This window comes from Papilio polytes, unplaced genomic scaffold (genome assembly GCF_000836215.1).
Source record: "Papilio polytes unplaced genomic scaffold, Ppol_1.0 DF823691.1, whole genome shotgun sequence".
In the NCBI taxonomy this organism is placed as follows: Eukaryota; Metazoa; Arthropoda; class Insecta; order Lepidoptera; family Papilionidae; genus Papilio; species Papilio polytes.
Window position 1 is genome coordinate 735,417 of NW_013525513.1, and position 11,321 is coordinate 746,737.

The following is an 11,321-nucleotide window of genomic DNA, read 5'->3' on the forward strand; positions in this document are numbered from 1 at the left end:
ATGTTCGTTAGAGGCTATTGACACATAAGCCACTTACTTCTCCTTTTTTTATTCCAGGCAGACGGAGTCGCGGGCGAAAGCTAGTATAAGTTTTATCTTAGTCTAAGTCGTCCTCTAGCTACTGTAGTCACATTCATCGTCTACTCATGCCTCTACTAAGGGGCTTGTCGCCTACTCATGACATGTGCGGTTTAATTGTTGTGTTGCCAGTAAAAACACCACAAATTAGCTATAATTATTTTTTTTTCATTTCCATTAAATCTGTTTTTAATTTGCAATGCAAAAAAATTGTTTGATAAACAACCACTTAAAACTTGCCTCCTTACAGTTTTAGTTTAATAGATTTAGTTGCCAATTTTCTTACAAATAACATTATGTATTATGTTCATACATTGTTATCACTAAATTAATACTTGATTACTAAAGCTTGATTATCGTATAGATAACGTTAAAATACTGTAAAATGATCAAATAATTGAATCAGTGATAAATCAGGTTGAATTCTAGTAATTTTGTAAAATAACACTTCACATGTGGTCACAATATTTTATGTATCTTGTCACACAATTTAAAACAAAATTCTTTTCTTTTTCATATTTTCATAAAAAAAATTTTAGAATGTATTTGTTTATTGTTTTACGCTTTTAAAAGTTGATTAGAAGTTTCTATAAAGTAAACTGATTTACTGTCTTATTAATATTATCGTAATATAGTAATATTTTTTGCATTGTTTTCCAGAAGGAAATACGTCTCTACACAAGCAATTATGTTCTTACTACCAGGTTTATTTAGATTGGTTAGATCTTATCTCTGCATACCATTTTAATGGTAAGGAATGGTAAGAAAACGAATTGCATGTTATCGCCTTGTTACGACGGACTTGTTAACTAAACTGCGATCCGGCGCACATAACCCAATCATAAAACAAACCGTAGCGTAACTACGTAGCTACACAAGAATATTTATTCTTATCAGCTTATCAAAACTTCCATGAATTAAATTTTTTCGATTGGAAAGTTTAAATAAACGTTTGAATATAATATTACGCATAAATTTATATTTATTTTTTACATAACTGAATTATGTTATCTGAATTCAAGGTTTTATAAAATACTAGCTTTTGCCCGCGACTCCGTCAGCGTGAAATTTTAAAATAAATAAAAAAGAAACGAAAAAATATAGCCTATGTTACTCACAGATAAATAACCTTTCTAACGGTAAAAGATTTTTTATAATCGACTCAGTAGTTTTTAGCCTATTCATTATAATCTAACAAAGTTTTCCTCTTCATGATTTTAGTATAGAAAAACTGTAGTAGCATAATAAAATAAAACTTGGTATCGTTCGAGCCTTATTTTTTGGTTACAAAAGAGACATCTCAATGTCTGTAAATGGAAAAGAATAGAAATTATCATACATTATATATATATATAATTATATCATATATCATTATATCATACATACACAACACTCAATTCTAATGCCAGGTACACTTGACCAGTTCAGTCGGACAGTAGCGCTCAATAACTGGATTGGTATAATGTGAACACTATCTGGTGCCTGTGAGTTAATACTTTGTGGATCCGAAACAATTTCTTACAGTAGCACATAGACGTAAAAGATTTAGTATTTTATTGCTTCTAAGAATGTAACACAAATAATAGAGGCTCTATGTTATGTAGTAAATATTACGCTAATAAACTCAGCGGTAGTAATTACTACAAACATTAACAGAAGTTTCAAGGATTTACAACTATAGTAATCAATGTAAACTAAACACTCAATAGTTTGTGTGTACAAACACAAAGACAGACGGTGTCTACGAACACAAGCATTTTATAAACGTTGCATTAAATTAAAAAATGGCCGTAATTTAATCAGGCTTTAGCAAAAAAGACAAAACCTGTTGGTATATCAAATAATTGTATAATTTCGAAGTATAATACATCAATAGTTTTAGATTGTAGTTAAAATCAGCCTCATTAAAAATGCACACATTTTCGTGAAAACAAAAGCCATATAAACCCTAACAATGTCTCATAATATTTCAGCAACGTGAAGTAAGCCTAGGACACAGCAGTTTGTTGTAATTAAAATATGTATAACAATGGGCTCTTAATGAATACTGCAGTTTGTTTAACATTACATTTGTAATGCATGTAATTACACTTTACAGTAATATCAAGACAAAAACTACGGAATAGTTACGTTTTTGTTTTCTGGAATGTTTGAAAGTTTAAAGGGGACAAGAAAAAGATATGGTCAAATGTTTTTGCCAGACTGATATATGGATAATGTTTTTCAATATGGCCGTCCCATAACACATATGTCTAATCCTGAATTAAATGACTTTTTAATTCGCTTGGGGAATTTGAACCAAGGGTCATTAGATTTGTGTTTGGAGTGTCACAGGGCTGCGTAATGAACCCGCTATTGTTTTTTTTTAATTTTTGTAACAATAAACTCTAAAATTTACTTTTTTTTCATTATACTTAATCCACAATGTAGGTAAAGATAACATACACTCGTTTTTTCCGGTTCTACCTGTGTTTATTCTGACAACAGCAATTACGATAATGCTAGTTTAAAATGTACTGCTGGTATAGGAAAAGATATACATGTAAGTTGCTTAACTGATAAGCATATAGAAATTAGGTTACATAAATTTCGTACTATTTAATGCAGTGTTTAAACATTTAAAAAAAGTAATTTTTTGGTGTAGTCACTCCGTCCACTTTTAGCAATTGTTTTAAGCTTTACTTTACCCTTACAACGTTATATTAAATTCTGCCCACTGTTTAGAGTCACGCTCGCTATATTTGTCAAAAAACCGCATCAAAGTAATTAATAATGCGGCAATGTTGCAGCCTGTAACCGGCCGTTTGCTAATTTGCCACTTTAAGACATAAAATAAACATTATGTAACCAATGGTGAAACGGAAAGACTAACATACGATATATGTTCTAAATCGTGGGCGTTGTATGAAGAATAGTCATTTAGTTAGCACTAACTATCGATTGTTTAAGTCTATCCATGCGTGTTTTTCTGATAAACAAGCTAAATGTATACAACTATAGATAAAAGGTCTATTGAACACTACTTGAAATAAGCGAAGAGATAACTATGTTTTTTCAATTTATTTAAGCGCCAAGAGCCTAATGGTTTGGGGTGCGGACTACCGATCTTGCGATCGAGGGTTCGAATCTCCCCAATCGACTACTGTCGTGAACCATATCCTAGCACACGCTTAATGCTTAGTTGGAATGGTTAAAGGAAATATTAGTAGATTAACAAAAATCTACTAACATTTTTTTTATAAAATCACACTTATTGTTAATAATTAAGTAAGAAAAAATAACGCCGATTTATTTTACTCGGAAGAAGAATACAAATCGAATGACTAGAAATGAATGACTCACTAGTTGGTGTTTCCTATCGACCTACCGATCAATCGACCTAATGGGAATTTTGTTTCTCATTGCGTGAATTCTATGGATTCGATCAGTTCAATAGGAAAAAAATCCCATTGGATCTATCGATCAGTTTGCCGATCCGGTCGATCCAACAGGAAACCAACACTCATCAAAATCGGTTTCATCGTTTAGGCCATTCATATCAGTGGAATTGACTTACATCCAGACACATATATGTAAATAGAAACATACAACATCCTGATCGAGTCAACAAAAAACCAAAAGTGATCACAAATTCAACTTTCATCGGATGTCGCATCAGCGCTCCGGAATGTGTTTACGTGTATATATGTTTGTATTTTTATTTGTTGCGTTCAGATGCAACATATATTGAGTCACGTGTCCTATGTTGTAAAACTACGCTACGCTAAAATGTCGTTTCAAGATTTACAATTTTTAAAACAGTTTTTAGGTCCAAATAATACGAAAAATGTTTAACATAGCGGTCAACGATAAAAGTGTTATCATTAGGGAAATGATAAAATTATATTAAAGTTTTACGTTTCTGTTATAATTCGATATTTAAATCAATTTGTTAATACTCGTATAACTGTTCCAATTTTGAAAGTATTAAATAATATTACGCACTCTATAAAATAAAGTATCAAAGTGGGGCAATCGCGGTCAACTTTACAGCAGTTTGTCGTTCGCCCAACTCCGTGGCTCAGGAGATTTTATATCTGGTTATTTTTATAACCTTTATTCTACATTTTCTTCGGAACGTTTATTTTAAGGCGATAGATTAAGTAGACAGTTCAGGAACTTTTCTTTCACACCAACAAACTGTCAGCTTAACTAATTAATTTTACATTTTTGTAATATACTTTCAAAATGTGTAATTATTTTGTATGACAGATATCAAATAGCTAAGATTATATTCAGATAGGCTTATTATTTAGTAGGTACCTGGAAAGATGTCGGGGTTTTTAAACATTTTTAAAATTTTGCGTAGGTAGTTTTAAATTTTTTTCGGAGCGAACAAGTATTTATTTTTCCCCTTAACGATACAAGTTTAGATCTGGGTACTGTCTGTAAATGCGTATCATTAAAAAATATCATGAAAATATTGTTAAATCCTGAAATTAATCATAGACATCTAAAACTATCGGATGAAGAATGTTTTTAAACATTCTCATGTTTTAATTGTGTCGTAAATGCAGTGTTAATTTGTCTTGCTACTTTCAGTGGAAGACTAGTGACACGGTTTTGTGAATGTTACGCTTTGTATGTTTTTGCTTTGTGAGTTAGCGAGTGACATTTTATCGAAGGGCTCTTAGTTGGAATGGAGTGAACTGACGTGTAATGTGGCGTACATTTCACAGGTATGTTAACACAAACTCAATAGTTAAATAGAAAGTTACAACGAATAGAGCTTAATACGAGAGTTAAATACCGTTTACACTTTATGGTGCGTCATTCAATCGCAAAATTTTCCGATTTTTATATTCAAAATTTCACCTCACGTTTTAGCTCACGGTCTTGTTATTCGAAAGGTAACAACCGACTATTATGTAGTTGTACATGGTCAGAAATATAAATAATCAGTAAGTGGTCAAGGTCATTTAATGACGTCATTAAATTCGATACACTAAGTCAAGATGCCACCTATAGATGCGTTGTTTAAAAATAAAATGTACCGTACACCTACCATAACAGAAAATAAGTAAATTCATGTAGATTATCATTTAGCACGGTCGTTGTATATATAACATTTCCATTCTACATATGTAGATGTTTGTTGTGAACTGGGCGAGATTTCTACAACTCCCTTTTTTTGTCAAATAGGGAGAGAAATTAATAGGCTTATATGAGATTGTAATGTGCTGACTTTAGCGCCCCTATACCAATCCAGTGCCCTGGGCTGTCGCCCATCCGCGCCCTGGCCCTACTCTAACGCCCCCGCTGCGGGTAACCAAGTAAAATCTGGAGTTGGGCTTTAGATTGTCACGTACGAGTATTAATATAAGCGATACTATAGTTCATTTTTTTTTTCAAATTAATATGTTAGATATTTCTAAATATATTTCAGTTGATAAGGGTATAATTAAAGCAACGTGATGTAACATAAAACAGAGTATCTTATGGACGCTTAAAGGCCTATTTAGTTGCACGCTTTAGATAGCTTAGAGAACGGACACGAAAAATATTTATACAAAGTCGGAACATGTTACGTAAACAAACTGGCTGTTTGTTTCTGCGATCGATATTTACCAATATGCAGTGGTTCAACGAGGTTGTTACACTAGATTAGTTACTAGTAACTATGTATATATCTAGGCCATAGATATCTAATCTAATACCTAATTGAGAACACGAAGGTGAGGCAAAAAAAGGCTTTTTGTTGCGGTAAATCCCAATATTGTTATAAGTTAAAATAACATTTAGAAAATAGACTCGGTTTGACATCTTTGCATAAAACACTCTTTATTTAACAATACTCTATCTATGCTTAAGACGAACCAAAGTTATCGGTAAAGATTCCTCTTCATTTTGAAATAGGCTAGAAGCCGTAAAATACCTTTGCTTGTTTACTCTACTCTAAAAATATTAAAAAAAATACACTTTATAAAATGGTTTTAAATAAACACCGTTGACAGTTAACAATTTGAACATTTAGCACCTTTTGTAACTCGGGTGATTAAACTTTGAATAACCTAACTGTATTGTTTTGTACTAAAGTAGAACCTGAAATTACTTCAATAATTTGACTTCCCGATTTGATAGGATTACATTTTAATCACAGTTGTAATTGTTGTTTTGTTACGTTGTTGCTTTTATTTATTTTATAATATTAACTTATTGTTGTATTGTTATAATTAACATCTAGTTGTTGTTATAAATAAGATATTTTTTTAAATGAGGTTTGTTCTGTAACTTCTTTGGGCAGCTTCTTCGCTATTTCGACGAATTCTGCTGGCAGCTTACAAAAATAAACAAAAAATTAAATTGGTAATTGCTAAGGTATTATGTATTGTTCCAATTAAAATTATATTCCAATTAATATTACATTGTATATTGTCTTAGTCGATATAAGAGACGATTAAATTAACAATAGTAGCTCGTTTTGAAAGAACCGTTTGGAAATTCATCACGATCATAGTTATCAAAAATAGCCCAGTTACCAATCGCACATTTCCTTTCGAGCCATTAATTACTTAGCAGCCAATTTCTCATACTAAGAGATAACCTCTGTGACTAATAAGGCTCTAGCGGCTGAACACTGAAACGAATCTTAAACACTTCGCTTCGTAAACGCCGCCTACAATCTGACAGATGTCAACATTTTGGAGTTTAGGCGTGACTTTACCATATCTATATCTATACTCTATACTATTACAATAAAGCGTAAACCGACACTAATTTGTTGCCTAAGATGTCAGCAATTGCAGCATATTTTTAATAATTCTTTTTTTAATAAAAAGCCCTAGACTTACGTCACGTTTTTAAAATTGGGGTAAATTTTTTGGATAAAAGCCCTAATGTGGGAAAGAGACCATAAGTTGCTGCCGACATCAAGGAAGCAAGATTGCCAAGGTTTGTCATGTCATGTAATTTTGACATTTGCTATTGATAATTTGACAAATGTAAACAATAAAAATAAAACAATTTTCATAATTTTATGCGGATTAAGACGCACGAGAACAGCTAGTTTTTAATAATAATAACATATTCAAATGTCGTTTTAGTATTCAGTCTTAGGTGGTGTTTATATGCACAAGTTTTCAAACTCAGACGAGTTTATGCATTTCATTAAATTAAAGTATATCATGGATATGGAAGGTGCTTTAAGGAGGCTAGATTACATAACATTTAATGTAACCGAAGCTTTCGCGCGAAATTTTTTGTAATGATTGCATGATCAATCGTTGATGTTGTTTTATTTCGGATTTCCTATAGAATTAAAATGTACCTAACCTTATTCTAGTCTAGATAACTTGAATCTACGTTTGTTTTATTTAATGTTGCATGTAATTAGGATTTCGTTATCATAACAATATGTTGTGCAAAATAATTCATCACTCATTTTCGAAGTATTATCGCGATCCTAGTATTACTACAACAAGGACACCATACGATATCTTAGAAATACCTCTTGAGAATGCGGTAATAGTCAAACTTTGTTCCGTTGTAGCTCCGTCCCGCCTCATAACATCAAAAAGAAATAAAAAGTATCCCTGATTCACCATTGGAGGAGCCTAATGGAAACGCAGAACAGTATAAAAATAAAAATGTATTTTACAAAGCGTGTCGGAATTTCATTTTTGACGACAATTGTTTTAACTGTCGATGAATCCGAGCCGTGGATGACGGCTTTGTTGGAAAATTATAAACAGTTCGGACTGGACCGGACCGGCAATGTCGTTTGGTGATTGTAAACATGTGGCTAATGCTCGTATATCGTTCAAATGTATTATCACATTGTAAAACGTATAATTACATTGAAATGTGTACAGGGATACATAAGTAGATTACAGAAAATAGTAAACAATTTCGTTGTAGTTACGTTTTTTGTCACAGCATTTTCGTTCTAATATTATTGTCTTAATTATTTGAAAACGTTTATACATATAAATTCCTACATAATGTAAACAAAAATGGTTTTGAGTAAATCATAAAATTTTGCTTTATGAGATTGATTTTTATCTTTTAAACATTTTTGTTAAAAAGTTAACTAAATCAAATAAGATAGTAACAGATAACGTTAACATAAATATACATAAACTTGTAGAATATCGTTTCGTTTGACTAATATAAAAACTAACTTTGGTCCAAAAAAAATTATCACAACGAATATCCAACATGAATTGAATTTAACATAAACCATCACCCAAAGGATAAAAAACATGAAAACGTAAACACTGATTTTTACTTACGTGAAAACTATTTTTTCAGCACTTGTTTCTTTGTATTGAATCGTTGAATGGTGTAGTAAAAAGTTGTTAATAAAATATCACTTAAAGCGGACGTATGCTGATTTTTAAGTCATAATACACGAGCGACGTGGGATCGGGTCGGGTGTACGTTTTGACGGACGCGTCGATAGCCGGTGAAGGCGCGCGCTCGCCGGCGATGGCGGGTCGCGGAGTATTGGCGGAGCGGTGCGCGCGCACCGGCCGCCTGCCCGCAGCCCGCTCGCGCATGCCCCTTGCCTGCACTGCATTGACGGTGTAACAGTGTGACGGCCTGACACCATGGTGGCCATGACGCAAGCCCTATGCACTCGCAAGCTGCATCGTGTACAACTAAAATGTTATGTATATTTTATAGTCATCTATAAAGACTGTTTTTCGTAAAATGTACTTGCGATACGATGTCTCCCCCTTTTACCTGCGATGTTTTCTTATCGGAGTGACCACTGATATGGCTATTCTTCCATTCAATGCTCTGAGCTCTAAGTATGAAATTCATTGCAGGAGTGTGTTCATCTGTGAACCATAGGCGATTGAACATAGAACCTTGTTGGTCATATCAAATTTCTTAAAACTGATTTATCTTTTACCTTTGTAAATAAAAATTAACGTTTTATATTTGGTTCTATGTATGGCTGAATTCCTCCATTCAGCCCGAAATGAAATTTCTCCTAAAAAAATATTTTTATCCATCCACGATGTTCTCTTGATGATTGAATGAACAGTTGCTTGGCATTTTGAAGTGGAAAAGAGTTGTAACCGCTAATCCGCTCGTCAAGGGACTGATTAAAATAATAATCGCATATTATGTCTATGACGCCCTTTATAAGCAAAAGAATTGATGTTTTTGTTCATAATTATTATATCACCGTAGAAATAAACGGTTGTACTTACTGAGATGGTTTATAGAACTTTACTATTAGTATAATGTTCCCATGAGACTTGTCAATCGAAAGATTTTATTTAATAATTAGAAGAAAGACATATAGGTATAACTTCTTTATTCTATGAGAAAAAACATATTGACAATTGTTTTTTGGTTTCCGAAATATTCATGGCGTGGCATGCAACTTCACCGCCAAAAGATATTCGTAAATAGGGTAAAACTCTTAGAATGGCTGGGTTTTTCATACTATACTATCATGAAAATTAAAAAACCTGTTATGTTAATTATATCGACATATAGTTTTTAATTTCCAATTTACATAAATTTTATAAAATTTTAACTTCCATATGAAGCTACCACATTTAATTCAACTTGATAAAAATAATGGACAGACATTAATATTCTAAATTCAAAATGCTAACAATTTATTCAACGGAATTTGTTGAAAGATTACTCTAACAATTCCATTAACAAACAGTTATACTATTCTGTACCAATTACTGTGAAAGAAGAAGAGTTTTTATATCATAGTAGATAAAAGCAGTGCATGTACGAATGCATACGTTACGCAAGCTGGTCACGCCTCCTGAATCATGACGGATGTAAACGCTTTTGTTTTAAACCTACGCCGAAGGTCCAACTGTGGTAACAAAAACTAGTTACACTAGGTATTTAATTTCCTTTTTACTGTACGACTTTAGATTAGCAAGAAATTAAAACTTTCCCAACTCATAGGACATTAATGTCTTTCTCGGTTTTTTATGTCCGTCAATAATGTTTTTGGTCTCACCCGACTTTAGGCCGATTTTAATGAGTAAGGTGTCATTCGATTCGCATTTTCTAACTCTTATTAAAAATTAATTATCGTTTCTATTACGGCTTGTCTCGTGCGCACGCGTCGCTACGCTACGCTCCATTGATATGATAAAATACCTCTGTAGTTTACTATCGTTATAAAAATATAATCATCATCTCCCCTGCCTTATCCTACTCCTGTAGGGTCGGCGCACCGGGTTTTCGTCCTCCAAAGCACTCTATCATCCGTCATCTCAATCATCACTCCCTTCTTGATCATGTCACCTTTCACGCAATCCATCCGTCTCTTTATAGATGTTTATTATTAATATTAGCTAATATTACCGAATAAAAAATAGTAATAGTAGCATCCTGAAAAGTCTCTAAAATGGCCCGTACCAATGGTTATTTTAAAACATTATAAGTTAAAAATAGCTTACAAAAATTGGTAAAGTAGCGATGGGTTGTTCATCTGTCATTTTGATCTTTTGCTTTTAAGCCGCTAACGGCGCTTGAATTAAATAAAATGTCGATCAATTTGCATGGTTTGGTTACTATGATTTTTATATCTGGTCATAATTGTACAAAATCATAAGTTTTCTCTGCTTTTAAAAGTTTATTTTTGCTATGTATAGGAGAATCCTCAAAAAATTCGTTTAATTTTATTTAATTCGTTTAATGTTTCGAATTAGATCCTTTTATAAACTACTTACAATGTTATCATTGTCCTTCCTGTTAAGTGTGTGAGAAATGAAATATTACAATCGATTTGAACTGTCTATTTCAACTATATTTTATAAATAACGCTTACGAATGAAAGTGGTTTGTATACTATTAGTAATTATTTCAACCGTCGTGAGGCATCACCTTTGGTATTATGTTGAAGGTTTGTTCACAAGGCATGCAGTTTTGCAAGACATGACCTTTTTGCCACATACAGTAGATTGCTTATTTCATGCATTAACTGCTAATTTAACCACTATTATACGATATCACTTTAGTTTAACAATTTTTACAAAATAACTGAAGAAATTAAAGAGCTTAATGTACAGAATTTAACGTAAAATAACTAATTATTCTAATATAAATTTTGCCTGCGACTTCGACCGCGCGTAATTTAGAAAATAACCTAGTAAGTAGTCTGTGTTCTTCTGGACAATGTTTTACATTTTTGACTTTCATCCATATATGGCCATTTTGGAGATACCTCCAAACATCCATCCAAACTTCTGTATTTATATTAGTAAGACAAGCAA

The 11,321-nt window shown here is 32.5% G+C and overlaps 1 protein-coding gene across 2 annotated transcripts in view; it reads right to left on the reverse strand.

Moving 5' to 3' along the window:
* Positions 1 to 8,571, reverse strand: part of LOC106104327 (glycoprotein 3-alpha-L-fucosyltransferase A) — a 19,747-nt gene extending 11,176 nt beyond the window's left edge. For both annotated transcript variants that reach the window (XM_013284349.1, XM_013284350.1), the window contains exon 1: positions 8,349 to 8,571. The gene's annotated coding sequence lies outside the window, so the exon portion shown is untranslated. The remainder of the gene's footprint in view (positions 1 to 8,348) is intronic.
* Between the last annotated feature and the right edge of the window lie 2,750 nt (positions 8,572 to 11,321).